The 18,164-nt window shown below is 40.0% G+C and overlaps 1 pseudogene; it reads right to left on the bottom strand.

Moving 5' to 3' along the window:
* The window catches only part of LOC101638065, a 17,890-nt pseudogene extending 16,680 nt beyond the window's left edge, over positions 1–1,210 (bottom strand).
* Positions 1,211–18,164: the final 16,954 nt, after the last annotated feature.

Raw genomic sequence — 18,164 nt, 5'->3', positions numbered from 1 at the left:
CCCAATTCTACCTTACAGATCTGGCTAGACCAGAGGATGTACACTGGTACAGATAGGAACTGGAAACACAGCGAATCCAGGGTAGATGATCCCTTCAGGACTAGTACTGAGAGTGGTGATACTGGGAGGGTGGAGGGAGGGTGGGTTGGAAAGGGAGAACTGATTACAAGGATCTCCATATAACTTCCTCCCTGGGGGACAGAAAACAGAAAGTGAGTGAAGGGAGACGTTGGACAGTGAAAGATATGACAAAATAATAATTTATAAATTATCAAGGGTTCATGAGGAAGGGGGCAGTGGGGAGGGAGCGGAAAAATGAGGAGCTGATGCTAGGGGCTTAGGTGGAGAGCAAATATTTTGAGAATGATTAGGGCAATGAATGTACCAATGTGCTTCACACAATTGATGTATGTATGGATTGTGATAAGAGTTGTATGAGCCTCTAATAAAATGATTAAAAAAAAAAGATTACAGTCAAGAAAGTGCTATGGATCCAACTGCCTACTCTACTTCTCATCGCATTAGTCAGGATACATTGGCATTGCTGTAACAAACAACCCACAAATCTCACCAATCTAACATGCAAATTTTATTCCTTATGTGTTCAACATGACGTGGTAGCAAGGGACTGTGGAAGTAGGGTAGAGACAGCTAGGTGATACTGTCCATCAGAGAAACACAAGGTCCAAACTGATATCAACACAATCACTTCTGCAGTGATTACTCAAGAATGCACAAACTCATTGCCTCTGAGTCAGTTCTGGCTCATAGCAACCGTAAAGGAGAGAGTAAACCTGCCTCTAGCTTTTCCAGATTGCAAATCTATATGCGAGTACCTTGTCTTTCTCCCTCAGAGATGCTTGTGGTTTCAAACCGCTGACCTTATGGTTCACAGATCAAGGTATAACCACTATGCCACCACAGAATTTGGCAAATTAAACATTGATGCTTTTAAAAAACGTATTTATCGTTTTCATTTTATTATTTTTTGTTACTGTCACTAAGAACACCTACAACAAAATAACCAACAAATGACCAGTTTCTAAATTTCTGCAAAACGAATTACATCTCCTAGTTGTAAACTCATGCTCACCCTCCACTTCCAAGTCAATTGAAACTCACTGTCCTCGAAGATTCCTAGCTCATCTTTTTGAGTTGCTGTTGTCAGTCTGATCGCGTGTAACAAAACCAAAACCAAATCCACGGCCATCACGTTGATCCTTCCTCATAGTGGCCTGCACAGCAAAGTGGAACTGTTCCTTATGGTTTTCAAGATTATAAATCTTTATGTGAGCTGACAGCCTCATCTATTTCCCTAGGAGCAGCTAGTGGGTTTGAACCTTGTGGTTAGCAATCCAACATTTAACCCCTACCCCACCAGAACCCTGTTGATCCTGTGAAAATAGATCTTAAAAGAACTGAATGATCAAGGCAGACCTTTTTTTATGAATTAAACTATTCTTTGGTTTTAAGCAAAATGCAGGGGATATTTTTTAGTTAAGGTTTAAAGATTATCTCAAGGCAACCATTTCTGAGATTCACCTGGCCTCTGTGAGAATTTGAAATTCTGTTATGGGGCTCATAAGAATGTAAAATTCTACTATGCATTCTGCCCCTTTTAATTAAGATTCTTCTATAGAATCTTGATTTTTAAAATGGTAGTCGGGTACCTACCATCCAGTTTTTTTCTGGTTCATGGTGGCAATTATTCACACACTTCTTTGCCTGTTCCTTTTCCTAATGGTCCTCACCCCTCCGGGGTTTCAGGTAAATAAAGACCAATTGTGGTTTACAAAGCTAGTTTATGTTGAGTGATGGGGAAATCACATTGATTATGATTAGGATTGCACGGCTGATTATCTTAAGTGCTATTAGTAAGTTATATGCCTGTAGAAATGAATTGTTAAAACTTAGGCAACCAATATCTCTTGGAATTTGGCTCCTTGATTTGGAGATAGGGGGTAATGGTTTCATGAAACATCCTAGTTAATTGGCTTAATAGTATGTTTCATTCTTCTGCTTTGCCCCCGAGATTATTGCATAAAATTTGAGGTCATCCATATTGACTTTGAAAAGCCACTCATGGATATAAATAATTCCCAGGTACATGTTATTGGCTAACACAATCTTGTGATCAAATGCCCACTCTCCAGGTAGATCAAGGGGGAACTGAAATAGGGAAGAGCGGGGATATAAACTCATACAATCATTATTTTTTAAACAAAAGTCTACATCCTTTAAAATTGGAAATAATTTACCCTAAAGAAGGTGCTCCTTTTTAAGGCTAAAGAATTTGTAGACGTTACTTGTAACTGCAAATTCAGTTCCCTATCTTTCCACTCACAGAGACAGGAACATGAGCTGCATTCAAGGGAGGGGGAACCAGAAACATATTCAATGACCTTGTCTCCTGTCCACGTGGGGGCCTCTGTCTGAGACCCTATCCGGGCCACTTTCCTCAGAGCCCCATCTGTCAGGCCCTGTTGGGGCGGTTTGCTTTCTAGACACTTTTCATCACACTATTTCTAAGTAAGCATGTGTGTGCCCAAGCTGCCTGTGAGCTGGAAGAATTGTCCCTTGTGATTCTCTTCCTTAAACAGGCTCCAATTAGACACCACTTAATAGCACCTCCAATTTGACTCTCTGTCCAAGATACCACAATGCATGGGAATTCTCCCAGAGATCATTCCTCTTTTTCCCATCCTCATAACAAGGGGGTAGTGGAAAATGCATGATTGAAAACTAGCCACCAAATGTTAAAAAATAAATCTGCAGTTGTGTTGCTTTGAAAACTTATGGCACAGCTGGGGGCATTTAAAGAACTTAATTAACAAGCTTTGGCCACAGTGTGCCCCCTCTTTGGGAGGGGGAAAAATCACAGTTAAGATTCGTCCAATTAAATTATAGGAGAATTGGTGGATTCAAAGAGAGAGAGAGAAAAAGAGAGAGAGGTTGGAGGAATGCACTTCCAATTTAAAAAGAAGATTTCTAGTGTGATGGGAGACCAATAGTCTGATTAATTTGGTGCAAAGCTTTTCTGCACAGTTTCCACTAACTCTTAGGCACTTAAGGATTTTTAACCCAAATGTAATTACAGGTTTTGATAATCAGGCTCTGATTAAATAAATCCTCCTCTTTCTTATCAAAACTGAGCATGAAATGTTCCATTGTAGGGGAACTTCTTGAACCCCAGTTTTCCTCAGTTCCTTAGAGAATATTCTCCCTGATCCCAGAATCAGAACCTCATTATAAGTTTCAACACCTCTAAGCCCTTTTAGCTTTCTTGAACCCTGTCATCCACTCAAACATATTGAACTTTATGTTTTATTATTTCATTGGTATAAAGTCTATTATATTCAGGCTGGATTTATTATTTATGCTTATTATTAAATTCATTTTATTTAACAACTATTAAAATTAAACCATTCTTGCAGGCCCTTAAAAGTATGATGGGCCCTCACTCTGCACTACTGTGCCTAATGAACAAGTCTGCTCGGTCCAGAATTTTCTATTATAAATCCAGATAGGGACAGTTGAGCACTGGCTAAGAACAGGTTCCAAATAATGATGCTGAGGGTACAATTCACAGCAAAGCAATTCATATTATCTATGCCAGCACTTGTCTTTACAACACACTAACCTCCCAGTCCCCCGGCATATGCCCTCCACACCCCCCAAAATTGTTATTCTGACATCATTGGTCTGAAAGAATACCCAGTACAGTATGCACTCTTTTGGAATGACGAGTTTTCTGCCTTTTCCTAGGGGGATGCTCAGGCAAAGACAAAAATGTGTAAGGGCAGCCGAGAAAATTCATTTGTATAAGCTGGCCCCCCTACTGTGGAATTTTCAATTATATATATCTAATTATGGCTGTCAGTTGATGGATTCAGAAAAGACATTTTGGTCCCCCCCTCTTTTTTTTTGTCTTTTCGTCATCTCTTCTGTTAGAATGATTATAGCACACTTACACAACTAATTGCCTTACTGCTGATTAGTGATACAATTATGCAGACCCGGCTCCTTGTGTGAACAACCATCTGCAGAGAAAAAAAAAGTGACACTATTCAAAAACTATCCATAATTTAACCAATGTTATTCCAATGCACTGAGCCCAGACAATCGTCCAGCCTTCATATTTCATACCCGCCCTGGCAAGAGGAGGTTGGGTTTTGTGTGCCCAATTCACCTCTTTAGACACACTGTGAATCAGAAAGAAAGTACTTCAAATGTCAACCCATAGTGGGGAATTGAAGCGTGCTTAACGTCCGTTCCTCCTTTGGGTAATTTTTCTTCAAATTTTATACCACTTGGCAATTTTTTGTTTCCTTTCAAACCGCTGAGAAAGTGCAGATGTCTCTACTCCCCAAAGTGGGCTTGGGTTTGTTGTTGGGTTTTTTTGTGGGCTTCTCTCTCCCCTTTTCCCCTTAATATTAAAAAAGGGAGAAAGAAGGAGTTTTAATGGAATGGAAGGATGCAGGCTGACATGTGATGTTTCAATAAAGTGTATCTTTTGTTTTTGAAGGCAAAGGGTATGAGACACCAAACTGTTGTCTTCGGGTCCACAGAGAGAGAGAACAGGTGGACTGGGCAGGATGCTGTTTGCCCTAAGGGGTAAACAAAGAAAGAGGCCTAGGCTTTCCCAGCATGCAAAGCAAGAGCAGCCTTGTTTGTGTGGGCGCCAAAAGGGGTCAGTGGGGGCAGGAAGGGTTTGAAACCATGAAGCAAATGCTCGTTTCTCTTCTAGTTTTAAATGAAGACCAAAGGTTGTCAAGGCAACAAAAGAAAATGTCTAAGTTCTCAAAGGGGCAAGGATCAACTCAATTAAAAGCTCCAGGTAGCTATCTTTCCAAGGCAGAGAATGAGTGGGGCCTTCTGGAGAGACATTTAAGAGGAAACCCTCGAAGGTCAATAGGTGCTGGTGATGCACATCTCATGAGCGAAAAAACAAAAAGGTGAGACGTGGGCGCCTGGTCCTGAGAGGCTCCTGTGGAGAAGACTACAGCTCAGCCCCCCCTGTTCTTGGTTGCCCTTGAGTCAATGCCAACTCATAATGATTCCGCATGTAGACAGCAGAAAGCTAGGTTGCACTTTCCAGGCTGCAACCTTTAAGAAGTAGATCCCCAGGCACCTGTCCTAAGGGGCAGTTGAGTGGGTTTGAACTAGTACTAGACACTGTACTGTATCAATAGCCTGGGGTCTCCAGCTCCAAGACAAAACTTTTAAGGAAGAATCACCTTTGACCTTGGAGTCCCAGAACATGAACAATCACTTTGTCCAGCCTATATCCGGCTGTCACCGTGGAATCACACGCCAGGAAAATCAACTGTTCATACCCAAAGCACCCGAGCCTGTGGTTCAGCCCACTCAACCCTCCTTTTTCTTTCATGATCTGCTATGTAGGATTTGGTAAAAAGTTGATATTCTGAGGTTTTTACATTCAAGCAGAACATTTGATTTCCTAATCCCTTCAAATTTAGAATGAATACCAAAAACAAAACAAAATTCACTGCCAATGAATCGGTGGCCCCTCATAGAGCCCATATACAGGATAAGGCTGAACTGCCCCTGTGGTTTCCAAGTCTGCAACTCCATGGAAGTCCGAAGCCCCATCTTTCTCGCAGAGCGGGAGGGCCTTCAAGCCACAGCCCAATGCGCAACCACTAGGCCACCAGACTGAAGCTTATTAGGAAGATACCAGACCCTACTCTGGGGGGAACCATGAGGGGGCGGATAACTTCATTCAGCTTTGTTGTACTGGGTGGTTTGTGATAAGGTATGTCATTGATAGTAGCCTAAAATCAAATTTACTGCCATCAAGTCAATGCCGACTCAGTGACCCCACTGTGGGTTGATGACATTGTAACTGATTACCAACTAGGAACTCTCCTCTTTCTTCTGTTGAGTGGCTGGTGGTTTCGAACTGCGGATCGCAGCACAATGCATTAAGCCTCACAACACCAGGGCTCTATAATTGATACTAGTAGGAATATTTCCTGATAGCTTACAACATGCCAAGCTTTTTTATATTAATTACTTTCCTTTAATCTTCACCAAATACTCTTAAGTTATGTCCTTTAGATTACTCCATTTTAATGAGGAAGAAAGACCCTATAGACCAATGGAATTAAATTAGTGGAGCCACAATACACAGCTGATTATTGGAAGAACAATGATTTAAAAGCTGAAGCACAGATAAAGTTGGAACTCTTACATATCGGTATGTGTGTGTTGTGTGTATATATGCACATGTAGAGAAGGTATGGTAATATGTGTTAAACAAGTAATATTTGTTAAATAACTAATGGAAGGAAGGAGAAAGGGGGAGAGAATTGGAAGAAGATAGTGAAAAAGAATGGGAAAGTGACCATCCATTATGAAAGGGTGAGTGTAGCCCAAGATCAATGAGCATGCTTGTTAACTCTAGTTTGAGCTAGCAAACATAGCTGCACTACTGTTCCGCGGTGACTTAAATTACCTGATGCAAGTTTCTACATTTATTTGTATGTCTTCAGCCTTTGTAAAAAGAAAGGTTCAGGAAATGATGCATTTCTCTCTTTTCTAAGGATCTTCTAAGGCCCTCTAGCCAACCTGGTATCTCCTTTTCTCAACTCATGTAAAGTTCTTTTTGGATCATCTGCGCCAGCAACTCATTACTAGCTATTTTCAGTTGTTCTTTGATCATTTTCAGGACATTGGTCTTGTGTAGCTAGAAATGTCTTAGAGAACAAGGATCCTTCTCCCCTTCTTTTCCTTTTGTTCCCCTTATCCCTATAAGAGTTGAGAGATTGGCTGTGGCTCAACACAAAGTCCAGTCCATGTCTTCTGGGTGTCCATCCCTCTTAAGTGCTGAGTTTCAATAAATAAGCTTAATTGAAAGTCAAATCATAATAGGATAACCAATCAAAACTCAAGTCCTTGCCTTTAAAGTCTTTGTGGTGTGGTGGTTAAGTGCTTGCCTGCTATCCAAAAGGTTAGTGGTTTGAACTTCCAACCCATGGGATAAAAATGTGTCAGAATGCTTCCATAAATACTAGAGGGTAGGAAACCCTATATAGGCAGTCCTACTATGATATATAGGCTTGCTGTGAATCAGAACCAACCTACCAGTAACAGGTTTTGTTTATATGTGTTTTAAACATCCCTAAAATTGATTTTTACTATGATCAGTCTAGGAAAAGATAAAAGCCTTTTTTGGTTAAAAAATGTCTTTAGAGAGTAGAAACTCAACATACAGAGGGTTTTTTAAAATCTAAGTCATTTTCCTTGTTCTTAATTGATAGCAATGGGGGAGAGGATTCTTGATGGCATAAGGCGTGAGGTTGGAGTGAAGGTGATTCCCACCTGCTTGAGTTCTGAAGAATTCACGCCCATTGACTCTAATGACCAAGAATCCAGAAGTTATCAATTGCCTGGGAAGCAAACCTTGTTGAGTTAGAAACCATACAAAAGCCCCCAAGGATAAAGAGGAAGTACTTTGCAGGGTCTCCCTCTTTTTCTCTGAGAGGACCTAATTTATCTCAAGAGATGGACTGACGTAGTGGCTGCAACCGTCTGCTGGAACATAGCAACAATGGGGAGAATGTGCAAGACCATGCAGTCATTCATGTTGTTGTTCATAGGGTCTCCATGAATCGGAACCATCTTGACAACACCTAGCAATAACAACAACAGCCTATATATCTACAGCTAGATCCAAGACCTCACGCTGTACCAAGCTATAGTTGTATTTGCTGAATTATCAATTCATAGTCTCCTCATTAGAAAGAATCAAAAAGAAATTCTGAAGTACAGATTAGCTTTTTGCCTGAGATATTCCAAATGTCTAGAGGCAAGTTGAGGTGCTTAGCATGGAAAACAGGCCTCCTGAATAGACACGCTGGTGTTTTGATGTATTTGGTTAGGAAGAGGTAAAGCCAAACATACATGCCAACCACTTGGAAATGAAAGTGGTCTTGGAGGCAACTATTTATGTGGTGTTGATATTAGTGCTTTACACAGAGCCCATTTGATTATAGATACTTAACTGGCATTTCAGTGCACTGAATCCCTTAATATGGTTCTTATACCTAGTTTTGTGATATTCACCAAATGTCTGGGTGGGCCTATGCAAATTTAAATTGCTTATGGCCTACTAAGGGAACTGGATAACTAGCCTTATTGATATTATAAGGTCCATGGCATCTTTGTAGCGGTGCACCATGCAAATAGGGTGTATGGAACCCTAATGAAGATATTGGTCAGTTTTACCATTCGACTAGACTTACAATGAGCCATTCCAGAGGTTGAATTCTCACAGACACTAAGAAAAAGAACCAAGAGTGTAGTATATTCTTTGGACCCTGTGCTGGGAACCTCTGTGATCTCAGAGAAACAGAGTCATGATGCCAGAGTTAGAAGACAAGAACAGCAGTACACAAAATGGCAGCAGAGGCAACAGGAAAAAAGATCAGCACGAGAGAACACAGCGGGCTGCCTTGCTATGAAAAAGCTCCCTTAGGCAAGAGGCAAGCTAGCAAAGTGGGGTGCCTCCCGGAACCTGATGGAGTTAGATTGCTGATTCACAAAGCCAGAAGGAAACATCTTTAGGCCAAGCCTTGTTGGCAGAATATGGGGCCTCTGAGAATTTACCAACAGATCATTGGGCCAATGCTGTGTATTATTGCAATTGGAGGCTTAATGTTGTTTTGTTTTCTTCTCTAGTTCTGTCAATATAGGATATGCTGAGCATGCTCTGCTCTTTGGGTTTTCTAGCTCTAGGTCTTTGCCCATTTCTTTATAATACCTTATCTTCTCAAGTCACCTTTTGAAAATTTCTGTTCTCATTTTTACTTCATTTTTTCTTCCATTTGTTTTAGCTTCTCTACAGTCATGAGCAACTGACAGAGTCTCTTCTGACACTTACTTTCCCCTCCCCCCTTTCTTTATTTCTTATCTTTTTAAAAGGACATTTTGTTTTCTTTATGTTGATGTTGTTAATGCCATGCACAACTCTTCTGTCTTTGGTCATTTGTATGTAGTGTATCAAAAGTGTTAGTGATAGTTAGGTTCTTTGTGCCAACATGGCACCTATAAGAAGATATGGGTGGAGTTCAGCCTGCCAGCTTGATGACCTCCTTTAGAGTTGCCACTGAGATAAATGGCTCTCTGGAGGCCAGCCCCACCCGTCTCTCTCCCTGGTTGAAGGACCAGTGCGCTGCCTGATCCAGCTGCCCTGCCTCACCACGTGTGCTCTGCTCTAGCTGGCTGAGACAACCCGTGAACCTCAGCAGGCCTTGTCACTGTGCCATCTATCTATCTATCTATCTATCTATCTATCTATCTATCTATCTATCTATCTATCTATAATCCTAAGTGTCCTAGTTTTGCTTCTCTAGTGAACCTTGCCTAACACATGGTTCTTGAGATAGTCTCTTATATTATTGGACACTTACATTTGTGTCTATTCTTTTGAGCTGTATCATATCAGCAAGTAAAGATCCCCAAAGCTAGTCATTCTTAGTCTGGAAACCCTGCTGAAATCCACTCACCATGGATGATCCCATTGATATTGGAAATACTAGTAGCATAGCTTCCAGCATCGCAGCAACATGCAAGCCCACATCATATGAGAGAGATGACAGAGTATACCACATATTGAGTTATATGGCAGATATGTTCATAATGTCAAGGGAGTATAAATAAATAAATACGATTTACTGAATACTTTTTAATGTGCCTGATGGCATGCTCCACTTTTTACACAGTTCCTTTTATTTAAACTTCATAGCACTCCTTCAAGGTAGCAGTCATCATTTTTCTCATTTTAAACAGGAAGGAATTTTCTCTCCACCCCCTCTCCATGAGTGTAAGTCAAAAAGCTGTTATGATTCACACAGGCAAATGCTTCTGCATAGTCAATGAAACACAAGTAAATATCTTTCTAATATTTTCTGCTTTTAGCCAAGATCCATCTACTTGAGCATTATTAGTAGTAATTATCTATTCATAAGGCACCTTGATTGCACAGTGGTTAAGCACATAACTGCTCACTGAAAGATTGGAGGTTGGAAGTCACCAGCCACTGCACAGGAGACTAGATCTGGCACTCGGCTCCCATGAAAAAAAAAATGGGGGAATTCTACTAAGTATTCAAGAAGAGCTATCACCAATTCTACACAAACTACTACAGAATATAGAAAGGAAAACAAACTCCAAAATTAACTTTATGAAATAAGAATAGCCCTGAGAATAAAACCAGTTAAATATACCACAAGGATAGAAAATTACAAACCAACATCCCCTATGAACATGGATGCAAATTTCTCAACAAAGTCCTGGCCAATAGAACCTACACATGCACACAAAAATAAAAATACACCATGATCAAGTGGGACTTATATCAGATACACAAGGATGGTTCAACAGTCAATGTAATCCATCACATAAAAAAAACAAAAAATGAAAATCAAAATAATCATATCAATTGATGCAGAAAAGATATTTGACAATATTCAATACTTGATAGAAGTGGCATTTCTAAACATAATAAAGTCCATGTATGATAAAAAAACAATGGCCAACATTTCTCACATTGAGAACAGAAAACATTTCCCCTGAGAATGGGAACCAGACAAGAATTCCCCCTATTGCCACTCTTATTCAATTCAACACTGTGCTGGAGATCTTAGCCATAACTATTAGACAGCAAAAAGAAATCAAATAACTCTAAATGGGCAAAGAAGAAGTGAAGCTCTCATAATTTTTAAATGGTATGATTTTTTTATATAGAAAACCCAAGACTCATCATAAAGATTTTTGGAAACAATTAAAAGACTTGATAATGTGGCAGGGTATATTAATAAGCAGATATTAATCAGATCCCTGTATACTAAAGAATACAAGTCTGAAAAAGACATTAAGAAAACAAAAGCATCAATAATAATCACACACAGGATAAAATACTTGGGAATAAGTCTAAACAAAGAAACAAAAGACGTGTACAAAGAAAAGTAAAGAACACTGGTACAAGAAAACAAAAGACCTAAAAAAGTGCAAGACTATCCCGTGTTCATGGATAAGAAGACTAAATATTATGAAAATATCAATATTACCCAAAAAACTTATAACTGCACACATTTCTGATCCAAATTCCAACTTTATTGTTTAAATACATTTTAAAAGTAAGTACTAACTTCATTGGAGAAGGTTAATACCTTAATTGAAAAAACCTCTTTAGTGTATGTATGGATTGTGATAAGATGCTCATAGTCACTAGCCTTCCGGATGATGTAAATTAAAACAATGATGACATATCACCTTACATCAATAATAACAGACCAATTAAAAAGAAAAATGGAAACAGAAAATAACAACTGCTAGAGAGAGTAACTGTCATACACTGCTGGTGGGCCTATAAAGACGAACAAATATGGAAAGTAATACCATGCTACCTAAAACAATTGGAAATGGAAATCCCATTGTTGTTGTTGTTAGGTCCCATTGACTCAGTTCAAACCCATAGGGACCCTATGCAAAACAAAACCAAACAGTGCACAGTCCTGTGTCACCTTCACAATTGTTCCCATGTCCGAGCCAGCCCAGCAATACCTCTGCTGCGTAGATACTATAAAGAAGTAAGAGACATAGCAAAAAAGATCTATGCACTCCCATGTTCGTAGCAGCACTGTTTACAATAGCAAAAAGAAAAAAAAGCCCATCAATAGAAGATGGCTAAAGAAACTTTGGCACATATACACAATGGAAGATGACGCTTCATTAGAACACATTGATGAAACTGTGAAGTCTCTTGCAACATGGATGATGTGTGAAGTTAGTCAATCACAAAAGGACAAATATTGGAGGAAACCATTATAAGGAAAAACGCCAAGACAAAGACAGGGATTTGTTCTAAGGTCATGTAATCATTTAATTTCAGGTCATGCCTGAGATCACACAAAATATGATCATGTGTCGGTTTAAAATGCTTTTGATCCATTTATCATTCCCTTGTACTTCTTAAAAAACACCCTTTTCCTCTACAGTCTGACCCCTACACAGCGGGGCAAAACACAAAGGGAGCACAACAGAGCATCAAGGGGAGCAAAGCAATGAAGTCCCTGAGGAATCCCGAAAATAGACTTCAGACTCAGAGGGCAGGGCTTGGCACCTCACCAGACTCGATTGCAAAACATATATACAGGTCAACAGACCTGAAACTACTGAGGTCATTTTCTTCTCTTTTTTTTTCATGTTTATCTATATAAGACAGGCAAAATAAGCAATCCAGAGGAGAAAACAACAGGACTGAAGCTTCCAGAGTGATAGGGGAAAGGGACTGGTGGGGGAAAGAGAAGGGGGAGCCAACAAACCCAGGGACAAGGGAATAACAAGAGATCTAAAATTGATGGCGAGAAGGATGGAGAATGCCTGGCGGGGTTTGATCAAGTGCAGTGTAGCCAAGAGGAATTACTGAGAACCAAAAGAAGGTCAAACATAATAGTGGGACAGGAGGAAAGTCAAAGGAAACAGAGCAGCGGTTCTCAACCTGTGGGTCGTGACCCCTTTGGGGGTTGAATGACCCTTTCACAAGGGTTGCCTAATTCATAACAGTAGCAAAATTACTGTTATGAAGTAGCAACAAAAATAATTTTATGTCTCCTCTCCGAAACCCTTCTGTAAGGGGATGTCCAATGGCCTACAAATGGGCTTTGGGTCTCCACCCTGCACTGCCTCCCTCATTCACTGTGGTAAGATTTTTTTGTTCTGTTGATGCCTGACCTGATCCCTTCAAAACCACGTGATCCCACCGGCTGGTGCTTCTTCCACGTGGGCTTTGTTGCTTCTGAGCTAGATGGCCGCTTGTTTACCTTCAAGCCTTTAAGACTCCAGACGCTATATCTTTTGATTGCTGGGCACCATCAGCTTATTCACCTGCTTTGTATTCAGCGGTTGTGTCGGGAAGGTGAGCATCATAGAATTCCAATTCAACAGAAGAAAGTATTCTTGCATTGAGGGAGTACTTGATTGGAGGCCCAATGTCCTTCTGCTACTTTAATACTAAACCTATAAATATATGCACATAGATCTATTTCCCCATCCTCATATGTAAATATATTTGCGTATGTACATGTCTTTATCTAGACCTCTATAAGTGCCCTTTGCTTCCCAGCTCTTTCCTCTATTTCCTTTGACTTTCCTCCTGTCCCACTATCATGCTCAGTCAGGGTGCGATGTAGCAACGATGAAAAATACAACTTTCCTCTAGTTCCTAATTGCTTCATCCCCCCACCCCACAACATGATCCCAATTCTACCTTGCAAGGCTGGCTAGACCAGAGGATGTACATAGGTACAGATAGAAACTGGAAACACAGGGAATCCAGGGCAGATGATCCCTTCAGGACCAGTGGTGTGAGTGGCGATACTGGGAGGGTAGAGGGAGGGTTGGTTGGAAAGGGGGAACCGATTACAAGGATCTACATGTGACCTCCTCCCTGGGGGACGGACGACAAAAAAGCGGGTGAAGGTAGATGTCGGACAGGACAAGATATGACAAAATAATTTATAAATTATCAAGTGTTCATGAGGGAGGGGGGACCAGGGAAGGAGGGGAAAAATGAGGAGCTGATGCCAGGGGTTTAAGTGGAGAGCAAATGTTTTGAGAATGATGAGGGCAATGAATGTACAAGTATGCTTTACACAATTGATGTATGTATGGATTGTGATAAGAGTTGTATGAGCCCCTAATAAAATGATTTTAAAAAAGAAGAAGAAAAGAATTATATGCTTGAGGTGTCACCACAACGTGAGGAACTGTATTAAAGGGTTGTGGCATTAGGAAGGTTGAGAACCGCTGAAAGAGAGGAGAGAACTAGGAGGCAAAGGACATTTACAGAGGTATAAATATAGGCATGTATATATGTAAATATATTCATATATAATGATAGGGATATAGGTCTATGTACATATATTTATACGTTAAGTATCAAGGTAGCAGATTGACATTGGGCCTATACTCAAGTCCTCCCTCAATGCAAGAACACTTTGTTCTAATAATCTGGCATTCTGTGATGCTCACCTTCCTAGCATGAGTGCTGAAGTCAAAATGAGTGCATCAGCAAATGTGCTGAAGAAAGCTGATGGTGCCCAGCTATTAGACAATTAGGCACAAAGGCATCTGGGGTCTTAAAGGCTTGAAGTTAAACACGCATCCATCTAGCAGGGAAGCAACAAAGCCCAAGAAGCCCATCAGCCTGTGTGATCATGAGGGGTCCGTGGTGTCGACAGGATCAGGTATCAGGCATCAGAGGATCCAAAACAAACAATCATATTGATGTGAACGAAGAGGGTTGGAGTGGAGACCAAAAGCCCATCTGTAGACAATTGGACATCACCTCACAGAAGGGTCATAGGAAGACACAAGCCAGCAAATGTGCAGAACAGTACCAATGAAACACAACATTTCCCTAGCTCTTTAATGCTTCCCCCGCCCTCCCACTATCATGACCCCAGTTCTACCTTACAAATCCAACTAGACAGGAGCATGTACACTGATACACATAGAGCTCTGAGCACATGGACTCCAGGACAGATAAACCCCTCAGGAACAATAATGGGAGTAGCAATATCATGAGGGTAGGGGGAAGGTGGTAGAAGAAGGGGGAAAAAGGGGAAACCAATCACAATGATCAATATATAACACCCCTTGGGGGGCGAGGAATAGCAGAAATGTGGGTGAAGGGAAACAGTGGATGGTAAAAGATATGAAAATAATAATAATTTATAATTTATCTAGGGGAGGAGGAGAGGGCAGGGAAAAAAAGAGCAACTGATACCAAGGGCTCAAGTAGAAATAAAATGTTTTGAAAAAGATGATGGCAACATATGTACAAATGTGCTTGATTCAATTGATGTGTGGATTGTTACAAGAGCTGTAAGAGCCCCCAATAAAGTGATTTATAAAACAAACAAACAAAACCCCACTTTTTTCAGAGTAGGCCTCACCAAAGCTGAGGTCAGTTATTTATTTAGGAGGTAGAGGGATAGGATCAAAGAGATTCTGCCATACAGCATTGTCCCATGGTCACCCAAGTTCATAAAACTCACACCAAACTCAATGCCATTGAGTCAATTCTAACCCAATAGGATAGGGTTGAACTGCCTTGTGAGTATCTGAGGCTGTATCTCCTTAAGGGGGTGAAAAGCCTTGTCTTTCTCCCTTACAGCAGGCTAGTAGTTTCAAACTGCTGACTTTGAGGTGAGCAGCCCAATGTAGCCATTATGCCACCAGGGCTCCTCTCAAATTGATAGGCATGATAAAATGGTGACTATTGAATTTCAATGGGAATTCATGACCAGAAGAAGAGGGGCTATGTCTGTCTCTGAGAAGACAATTTTATTTCTGTTGGTGGGTAAACAAAGGAGGAACAGCTTACCCTTGGGGAAAATGCTTAACATTATTGATATAGCCTCCCAATTGGAGACTCTGCCCAGTATTATCTTGCCAATCATGCATTTTCAGTTTCTTTTAAGCCTTTGGTCACTCAGTGTCATGTTTAGCTCTTGTGGACTTGTTTTAATTTTTCTTCAGCTTTATCCTGAACTTAAATAAAAACAGTTCATGGTCTATTCCACAGTTGGCTCCTGATCTGCTTTCAGCTGCTGATACTGTGCTTCTCCATTGTGTCTTCCCCCAGATATTATCAATTTGATTTCTGGGTATCCGTTTTGGGAAGTCTATGTATAGAGTCACCTTTTGTGTTATTGAAAAAAGTATTTGATATAATCAAGCCATTGATTTTGCAAAATCAGTTTCTTCAACATGGGTCAAGAGGCAGTTGTGTGAACAGAACAAAGGCATATTGCATGGCTTAAAATCAGGAAATGTGTCAGGGTTATATCCTCTCACCATACTTGTTCAATGCTGAGCAAATCATTGGGGCAGCTGGATTATATGAAGAAGAATGTTGCATCAAAGTTGAAGGAAGGTATATTAAGAACCTGCCATATGCAGACAACACAACCTTGCTTGCTTAAGTGAAGAGGACTTGAAGGATTTGCTGACAGCCATCAAGGATTTCAGCTGTCAGTATGGATTGCAACTCAATGTAAAGAAGACCCACATACTCACAACTGGACCAATGGGTTACATCATGATAAATGGAGAAAGGGTTGAAGTTGTTGAGGATTTTGTCTTGCTTGAATCCACAAACAATGCTCATGGAAGCAGCAGTCAAGAGATCAAAAGATAAGGTGGTTTGTGTAAATCTGCCACACAGACTTCTTTAGAGTACTGAAGATCAGGCTGTTACTTTGAGGACTAATGTGCACTTGACCCAAGCCATGGTGTTCTCTATTGCCTCATATGGGGATGCAAGCAGGAGGCTGAATAAGGAAGACAGTGGAAAGATAGATGCATTTGAGTTGTGGTGCTGGACAAGCATGTTGAAAGTACCACGGACTGCTAAAAGGACAAACTGATCTGTGTTACAAGCAGGAAGGCCAGCGCGTTCTTTAGAGGCAAGGATGGCAAGACTCCGTCTTATATACTTTGGACATTGTCAGGAGAGGCCAGTCCCTGGAGAAGGACATCATGTTTGATAAATAGAAGGGCCGCAAAAAGAGAGGCAAGCCCTTACTAGATGAGTTGACACAGTGGCTGCATCAATGGGCTCCGGCATAAGGGAATTGTGAGGCTGGCCCAGGACTGTGCAGTGTTTCATTGTGTTGTACATAAGGTCGCTGGGGGTTGGCGCTGACCCAATGGCACCTAATGACAACTAAAACAACAAAAATAATGAATACAAGAATGAATAAAAAGTTCTAAAATTCACTGTAACGATCATTGTATAACTCTTTTTAATATATAAACTATGAAATTGTATAGGATATGAATTATATTCCAATAAAACTGTTTTTAAATCTTTTTTATGGAACACTTCTACTCCATTATATAGGATCCATTATATAGTCTGCATAGACCCAATGGCAAACAGCAATGAGAACCACATTTATTCATAGCATATATTCACTCTGAGCCCATCATATTACACTGATATGTATGTAACTGATAAGATGCTTATGTATAAGGGAAAAAATGAGGAGCTGATGCCAAGGGCTTAAGTGTAGAGTAAATGTTTTGAGACTGTTAAGGGCAACAAACATACAAATGTGCTTTACACAATTGATGTATGTATGGATTGTGATGAGTTGTATGAGCCCCCAATAAAATGATTTTTTTTAAAAGATGCTTATGTATAAAGAAGATTTTAAGGACAAATAAAAGGAGCAGGAAATATCAACAATTCTATTATTAGAACTTCTACTTGAAAGTAGAAGTAAATATTTACATAAATCCATATTGCATGTAAACAAAGACACATGGACAAGAATATTAAGGGTTACTTTGGTTGCAACAAACATTAAAAAATAGAAACCCCTCCAATCCCCATTAATCAGGAAATAGCAATGAAATCCTGAAGGTATTACAAAGATTGATATAGACCTCAAAGAAGCAAGCAGATAAACATTGCTACAGAATGGTATGTAACTGATGACTATTTCTGCAAAAACTGGGTAATATATAACATAAATACATTTATTTAAAATGTATATGTGTTAGATGCATACAAAAAGGCCACAGAGGAATCATATCAAAATGTCACAGGGATCATTTCTGGGCAAGGGCTATAAAGTAGTTTGAAGTGTCTTTCTGTTTTTATGTATTGTTTGAATAATTTACTAAGAACATATGTTTTATGTTTATGTAATTTAAAAATGAATGACAGCTGTCATTTTTTAATTAATCCAGAAGACTATTTTTAAAAACCCTCAAAGAATCTGGAGGAGAAAACCAAGGGACCAACAGTTCTGGGGGTACATGGAAGAGGGGGAGTTGAGGAAAAGGAATTGGTGTTAACAAACCCAGGGACAAGGAAACAAGTGATCCAAAATCGATGACAAGGAGGGTGTACGAGGCCTGGTAGGGCTTGATCAAGGGCAATGTAACCTAAAGAAATACTGAAACCCAAATGAAGGCTGAACATGATAGTGGAACATGAGGAAAGTAAAAAGAAATATAGGAAAAAACGAGGAGGCAAGGGCATTTATAAAGGTCTAAATAAAGGCATGTACCTATGTAAATATATTTATATATGATGATGGGGAAATATATCTATATGCATA

Source organism: Echinops telfairi, unplaced genomic scaffold (genome assembly GCF_000313985.2).
Source record: "Echinops telfairi isolate 266 unplaced genomic scaffold, ASM31398v2 ScPeMD7_2291;HRSCAF=2852, whole genome shotgun sequence".
Taxonomy (NCBI): Eukaryota; Metazoa; Chordata; class Mammalia; order Afrosoricida; family Tenrecidae; genus Echinops; species Echinops telfairi.
Note: the sequence above shows the minus strand (reverse complement) of the source record. Positions and strands in the feature narration are given on the sequence as shown.